The sequence below is a fragment of the Typha angustifolia genome, chromosome 4 (assembly GCF_048772165.1).
Source record: "Typha angustifolia cultivar Huaian chromosome 4, ASM4877216v1, whole genome shotgun sequence".
Classification (NCBI taxonomy): domain Eukaryota; kingdom Viridiplantae; phylum Streptophyta; class Magnoliopsida; order Poales; family Typhaceae; genus Typha; species Typha angustifolia.
The window spans coordinates 6,827,764-6,836,730 of record NC_133242.1 but is presented as its reverse complement, the minus strand read 5'-3'; the positions used below and the strand labels follow the sequence as shown (position 1 = coordinate 6,836,730).

The window sequence follows — 8,967 nt, the reverse complement described above, 5'->3', positions numbered from 1 at the left end:
CAGGCCACAACAAACCATCAAGATACAACTAAACAACTGATACAAGAGTACACTATGATTCGACCTGTATTATACAAATCATCGTCTGATACAATAAGGTACAAATATAACAAACAACGATACAACTCAATGCCTGGTTAAACTATCTTCTATACCGTCTCGCATCAATAGCTCACCTCATCATAACTCTAAAATATATTCTCTAGATATCTCAGGTCGCTATCACGCACCACAGATCAGAGGGGTTAGAAAAGAAATAAAGAGAGTCATGAGCAAAAAGCTCAGTGAATAGACTTTACCCCGAATCAGTGATGCCAAACAGAGAGTAAATCATGTACTGGATAATATGAATCAGAAAATAGTATGATGTCATGTATGAACATATATATATATATGTATCCTCAATGACATATATATGAATGAAATCAGTTCTCATGAATGACCATATTATATCCTCAACCGAAATTATATAACATCACCGAATATAACACCATATCATGTATAACAATTATGATCCAATGATATTAGTCACAACAATGATGATGCATGATGCATGCCAACTACTAGATAATCATATATGTCAGAGCCAGATATAATTCACATATCTCTCACTATCACAATCATCCGTCTCAACTCTGAATATCATCCACCATGCTGGACTACGGTACCCGGCCCCAAACTCGATACACATCATGTCACAAGCTCAGAGCATACCCTGTCATACGCTAAGAGTATCTCTGTAGATAAATCATACCCTGCCATACGCTAAGGGTATCTCTGAAGAAAGTAATCATACCCTGCCATACGCTAAGGGTATATCAATGATAGTTGTACCCTGTCATACGCTAAGAGTACAACTATCAGCCATCACCATACTCTTCCATACGCTAAGAGTATGTCCAGTACCAGTCCGGACCAGATACTGTTCCAGCCATCACATCACATCACATCACATCACATCACATACACATGTACTTTTATGATTTCCTATACATGATAAATCATATGCATATATCCAGTACGACAACAGATCATACAACTCAGGAATTTAGGTGGTAAAGAAGCCGAGAGAAAAATGATGTAATGCAAACTCCAACCATGTATCTAACACATACATACTCATGCTAATCTATCACATGCATACTCATGATAGAGATCATTCCGACATAAAACTATAATAGCATAATCATCTCCAATCATCTCTATATATCACCAATGTACTCATATCCTAGATTAGTCTAATCAAATGCATGATAAAATATATGCTCGACTGAAATCATCTCTATATAAAGTCATATAATCATGCTGGAGGCCAAAACATGCATGTACATAATATATAATAAATCCTAATTTGAGAAAGGGATCTAGGGGATAAGACTACCCACCGTCTGATCAGAAGATACAAACCACGCATCTCTCACGTCCGTCAGGTAACCGAGTGACACTCATCACTAGCAAGGTCCACGGGGTCTCAAATAAGGGGGTTCGGGATCTGAAAATGTTTAAGTAACATAAAGTTAGTTGTTTATCCCATTATAATCCGTTCGAGTAAAATATGATGATTTATTAGATTTTAGAATTTCTACTTGTTTTTATGATTGGCTAGATTTTAATTATAAATAAAATATAGATAAAAATCTAATTATAATTAAATTATATCTTGATTAATTAGGGACTATGTAGTCATTATCTTATTTGCTACAAAATAATAATGTATAATAAATTAATAGAGTTACTTAAAAATGTATATCATAAGAATATTAGAATATAAATCTAATAATTATAATTTACAAATTTATCTATTAATCTAATATACATATAAGTAAGTAAATAAATAAATATAAGTATTACCTATATTTATGCCTAATTAATCATTAATTATAAAAATTATCATTAATAAAAATACATTGAAGGATATATAATATTATTAAAATAGTTAATGTCTAAATAATCTATTTGCATTAATTAAGAAGCAAAATACTTAAATAAATAACATAAATAAACTAATTAATTAATAAATTAATTACAACTGCCATCAGTGCTGGGCTCGGCCCAGCACTGTCTGCTACAGTGCTGGGCCGAGCCCAACACTGTGCAGAAAGAGAAAAGAGGAGCTGAGGAAGAAAGAGAAAAAGAAAGAAAGAAAGAAAGAAAGAAAGAAAGAAGAAAGAAGAAGAAGAGAAGAGGAAGAGAAGAGGAAGAGAAGAAAGAGAGGAGGTGAGGGAGGAGGTTGCGGACCCGGGCTGGCGGGGAGGGCACCGGCCGCTGCTGGCCAGCCAGCGGCCGGCCTCTCGCCGGTGGCTCAGCTCCGACGAGCCCACCCTCGGGCAAGCAAGAGAGAGAGAGAGAGAGAGAGAGAGAGAGAGGAGCTCACCGGCGCTCGAGGAGGTGGCGACGGCGACAACCGGCCTCGGCGAGAGAGAGAGAGAGAGATAGAGAGAGAGCATCCAGAGAGAGAGAGAGAGAGAGAGAGAGAGATTTAAAGAGAGAGAGGGAAGGCGGTGGGAGGTTGGCGGTGGCTGCGGCGGCGCTGGGGCCCGTCGCTGCCAGATGGCCGCAGCCGGTTGGCTGCGGCGACGTGAGGGGGGGGGGGGTGCGTGGCACCTCCCCCACGCAGCCCCACTGCATGGGCACGAGGCCGGTCACACTGTGGCCGGCCACGTCGTGCCCGTGCATTTTTTTTTATTATTTTTTTTTTTTTGGGATTGGGTTGTTACATTTTCCTTCCCCCCTTATAAAAATTTCGACCCCGAAATTTAAATCACACTAGTATTGTAAGAAAATCTACAAATCTTGTTCTAGTACCTTCTAATCAAATCAACAACTGCACAATCTCACTTTTCAAATCAATAACTCATACTTCATTTACTAACTTACTCACTAACTCTTAACATTCCACAACCCCAAGTAACTCCCATACAAAATTAATTTTTTTTTTTCTAGGTGAGTCATGTAATTATACCATGTCTATAAACATCAATAATACCACTGGTCTACAAAGAAGCGTACATTCATTCTACAATATAAAAAGGTGTTGTCATCTATTAAGTAAATCATATTCTACTCCAAAATACCTCAAGCTATCCCAATTTTATCACTTTTCCCGCTAACTACCACAATACGCATCGTAATGCCATAATCACCTATGATTATACAATACAACCTATTTAAGTAAATTATCTCCAATCTGCTAAATATATATTCCGATATCAACATACACAATGGATTATCCCTCAATACAATCACTAATACCAAGTAGAACGATAAATACAAGTTATTTCAAAACATCCGAAATACTTAACTCATGCTTCTCTTCCTAAATAAATAATCTCACTAATCTAAACATACTCAGCATCATCCGATATCCTCATAAAATTTAGGCGATAGCACAAACTCTCTTATTTAAAGTGCACTGCTCATATGCTTAAACTATTATACAAATTACTAGGTAAATCAATATTAGAGATCATACCTATCCATATAAGACTACAATATCAACGTGTATTCATAATACATTCTTCAGAATAACATACAGTGCATCAAATCTAACCTATCAATGTAAATCCTAATGCAACCTCAACCGAAATTTATATCCTCTTCTAATTCTCCACATTATCTTCTTTCTTAATCTGCAATATCTAAAAGGTTAAATCCGAACTATCTCAAGAAACATACATGATAAACTTTATAATGATCTTTCTATCAATCACTTCTATATCCAACTATTCATTCCTCGATTCACATAATTCAAGTTTGATCATTATCTATTTAATTACTATCACTACTAGTATATCCACCAAAATATCGCTTAATGATATCAATATTCCGATCCAAAGACTATCCATGGAGTTCTATTAAGTGATCCAATAATCTCCTCAATATCTCGACAGATATAATATTCAATTCATAATACTAATCCATTGCCACACCAATATATACTAATCCATCATACTGGATCTTTTAAAAATACATAAACACATCTTAAACAAATCCATAAAATCATTATAAATGAACTAAAGTTACTAAAATTAACCTCCCGAATTCATAATGCTATTATGATCTGCTAATAAACTAACTGACACTAACTGATTCCTATAGATTAGAAGACATCCAAAAATATAGATAACAACATTCTCACATCCTTAACTTTGCAATTCATTAAACGATCAAATTTCCACAAACTATAATAGAACCAATCATGAAATCATTATCTTCTAATCAAATGTCTTTATCTTAAGACTTAAATGTAAACCTGTAAGTCTTTACAATCATTAAATTAATCTAATCATTCAAAAAGGCTCGCTTAATAACCTCTAGTAATAATCGAGCATGTAAGCCAATTGTTAAACAATTGCTAATATAATCACTTTCCTATACATCATTATCTGTTTATCATCTAGCAGTATAATAAACATCCATCGATACATTGTACATGAAATATCATAGTCCACTATATTCCTTTCATTATCGTCCTATGAAGCAATTAGTTCAACTTCCAAATCATCTCTCAGTCATAACAAATAATCAAGTCTATAGGCTCTACGAATAACGCTATCAAATTATCTCACCAATTAGTATCATCGAAACAACTAACATGTCAAAACACATAATATCTCAATTTAACATCTATACCAACATATCTCATTCCTAATTAGATCAATTAAACCTCATATTTCTTCAAAAATCTCAATTTAATATTCTATCACATCCTCTATACAAAGTCCATTATATATACTGCACAATTTAATCGTATAGTATCATCAACATCCTTCTACAACATCATTAATATCACCTAATAATCATAATAAAATAAGTCTGTATACTTGTAATTAAAATTCATCACCCAACATACACGATCTTCAGGCTATAACATTCTTATCCTCTAAATCAATTTTCAAAACTAAACTAATAACCATAATATATTTTTACTGTCATACAAGATATATCCTGAGACTATCAACTTTAGTAACTATCATCACTTTATATAATTCCTTTCATTATCATTCTTTCTATCTAATCAAATTCACACAGTCAGCAACTTCTAAACTAAACCTACTATCATGTCATCTAGAAGGATATACATTACTTCTCAATTACTGACATCACTCACAAACCAATCACTGTATCCATGTCATATTTCCTATACCCATTACCCTATTTGGTAATCAACTCAAAGGTTTAAACAAGACATTAATCCTCTAACAATATTGTAAAACACATATTCCTATTAAATCACCCATCTTATTGATACAATCACAATGTTATACCTACTACACAAGTATCTTGCAAACATAATTTATCATACTAGTCATTCGAAAATTATTTTCTATATACAATCTACAATCAGTTATATCACAACACATAATTTCTTTTCCACTATATAAAATCATCATACGTCTTACTCATCCATCCACAATCCATAATTATAACCCTCACAAAGATCAAAATAGTCTTTCTGCGCATATATCTCTTTACATCAATCTCCTAATATCAAATATATCCATAAAAGATCAAAAATCCAAAAATATGTTATATCTACTCAGAATAACTTCAAATCTACTTATAATAATTCTTCTGTACAAAATACATATCTCCACATATTTACAAATTTCTACACTTTATCATAACATATGAACAACTCTATATATCTAATATTATGCTCCACAGACTATGATGCCTCAATATCAATATCAATGCATGATTTTAATAATACATCTTCCTATTCATTAGTCGCTCAGATAAATTATCAATATACAAATATCACAAATTATTTCTATCAAAATCGACAAGTATCAAAACTTAATAATCTTAACATCACAACCTAGATTCCTATCTCAACCAATTAATATCAAACTTATCGAGATTGACTACTAAAGTAGCCCTAAAATAAACCGACAACTACTATCTTGATGGTTTGCCAGATCATCCTTAAACCTAGGCTCTGATACCACCTGAACTGTAACGCCTCCGCCCGGCACGAGCACGTGCACGCCCATGCGCCCACACGGCACGCGTGGCGCACGCGACAGGTCGGGCGGGGCCCGTCACGCACAGATACACTCCTATGCACATACGTTCATGACATCATCAAATAACACCTGCTAACATATCCATGATCATATAATCCATCACCAAATAAATCATACTCTTAACCAAATAAACCTGTTAACATATTAATATCAAAGTCCACAATAATATACACTAGACCGCTACATAATCTGGCAGGACCCACACAGGCCACAACAAACCATCAAGATACAACTAAACAACTGATACAAGAGTACACTATGATTCGACCTGTATTATACAAATCATCGTCTGATACAATAAGGTACAAATATAACAAACAACGATACAACTCAATGCCTGGTTAAACTATCTTCTATACCGTCTCGCATCAATAGCTCACCTCATCATAACTCTAAAATATATTCTCTAGATATCTCAGGTCGCTATCACGCACCACAGATCTGAGGGGTTAGAAAAGAAATAAAGAGAGTCATGAGCAAAAGGCTCAGTGAATAGACCTTACCCCGAATCAGTGATGCCAAACAGAGAGTAAATCATGTACTGGTTAATATGAATCAGAAAACAGTATGATGTCATGTATGAACATATATATATATATGTATCCTCAATGACATATATATGAATGAAATCAGTTCTCATGAATGACCATATTATATCCTCAACCGAAATTATATAACATCACCGAATATAACACCATATCATGTATAACAATTATGATCCAATGATACTAGTCACAACAATGATGATGCATGATGCATGCCAACTACTAGATAATCATATATGTCAGAGCCAGATATAATTCACATATCTCTCACTATCACAATCATCCGTCTCAACTCTGAATATCATCCACCATGCTGAACTACGGTACCCGGCCCCAAACTCGATACACATCATGTCACAAGCTCAGAGCATACCCTGTCATACGCTAAGAGTATCTCTGTAGATAAATCATACCCTACCATACGCTAAGGGTATCTCTGAAGAAAGTAATCATACCCTGCCATACGCTAAGGGTATATCAATGATAGTTGTACCCTGTCATACGCTAAGAGTACAACTATTAGCCATCACCATACTCTTCCATACGCTAAGAGTATGTCCAGTACCAGTCCGGACCAGATACCGTTCCAGCCATCACATCACATCACATCACATCACATACACATGTACTTTTATGATTTCCTATACATGATAAATCATATGCATATATCCAGTACGACAACAGATCATACAACTCAGAAATTTAGGTGGTAAAGAAGCCGAGAGAAAAATGATGTAATGCAAACTCCAACCATGTATCTAACACATGCATACTCATGCTAATCTATCACATGCATACTCATGATAGAGATCATCCCGACATAAAACCATAATAGCATAATCATCTCCAATCATCTCTATATATCACTAATGTACTCATATCCCAGATTAGTCTAATCAAATGCATGATAAAATATATGCTCGACTGAAATCATCTCTATATAAAGTCATATAATCATGCTGGAGGCCAAAACATGCATGTACATAATATATAATAAATCCTAATTTGAGAAAGGGATCTAGGGGATAAGACTACTCACCGTCTGATCAGAAGATACAAACCACGCATCTCTCACGTCCGTCAGGTAACCGAGTGACACTCATCGCTAGCAAGGTCCACGGGGTCTCAAATAAGGGGGTTCGGGATCTGAAAATGTTTAACATAAAGTTAGTTGTTTATCCCATTATAATCCGTTCGAGTAAAATCTGATGATTTATTAGATTTTAGAATTTCTACTTGTTTTTATGATTGGCTAGATTTTAATTATAAATAAAATATAGATAAAAATCTAATTATAATTAAATTATATCTTGATTAATTAGGGACTATGTAGTCATTATCTTATTTGCTACAAAATAATAATGTATAATAAATTAATAGAGTTACTTAAAAATGTATATCATAAGAATATTAGAATATAAATCTAATAATTATAATTTACAAATTTATCTATTAATCTAATATACATATAAGTAAGTAAATAAATAAATATAAGTATTACCTATATTTATGCCTAATTAATCATTAATTATAAAAATTATCATTAATAAAAATACATTGAAGGATATATAATATTATTAAAATAGTTAATGTCTAAATAATCTATTTGCATTAATTAAGAAGCAAAATACTTAAATAAATAACATAAATAAACTAATTAATTAATTAATTAATTACAACTGCCATCAGTGCTGGGCTCGGCCCAGCACTGTCTGCTACAGTGCTGGGCCGAGCCCAACACTGTGCAGAAAGAGAAAAGAGGAGCTGAGGAAGAAGGAGAAAAAGAAAGAAAGAAAGAAAGAAAGAAAGAAAGAAAGAAGAAAGAAGAAGAAGAAGAAGAAGAAGAGAAGAGGAAGAGAAGAAAGAGAGGAGGTGAGGGAGGAGGTTGCGGACCCGGGCCGACGGGGAGGGCACTGGCCGCTGCTGGCCAGCTAGCGGCCGGCCTCTCGCCGGTGGCTCGGCTCCGATGAGCCCACCCTCGGGCAAGAAAGAGAGAGAGAGAGAGAGAGAGAGAGAGAGAGAGGGAGAGAGAGAGAGAGGAGCTCACCGGCGCTCGAGGAGGTGGCGACGGCGACGACCGGCCTCGGCGAGAGAGAGAGAGAGATAGAGAGAGAGCATCCAGAGAGAGAGAGAGAGAGAGAGAGAGAGATTTAAAGAGAGAGAGGGAAGGCGGTGGGAGGTTGGCGGTGGCTGCGGCGGCGCTGGGGCCCGCCGCTGCCAGATGGCCGCTGCCGGTTGGCTGCGGCGACGCTAGGGGGGGGGTGCGTGGCACCTCCCCCACGCAGCCCCACTGCATGGGCACGAGGCCGGTCACACTGTGGCCGGCCACGTCATGCCCATGCATTTTTTTTTTTTTTTTTTTTGGGGATTGGGTTGTTACAGTGGCACTCATG

At 35.7% G+C, this 8,967-nt stretch overlaps 1 long non-coding RNA gene across 1 annotated transcript; it reads right to left on the bottom strand.

Moving 5' to 3' along the window:
- Positions 1-6,211: 6,211 nt before the first annotated feature.
- LOC140759659 (uncharacterized) lies at positions 6,212-8,723 on the bottom strand. The gene is made up of 3 exons (XR_012104255.1): positions 8,622-8,723; positions 7,614-7,720; positions 6,212-6,470 (listed from the first exon to the last, which is right to left on the bottom strand). It is a non-coding gene; the product is annotated as an uncharacterized lncRNA (long non-coding RNA).
- Positions 8,724-8,967: the final 244 nt, after the last annotated feature.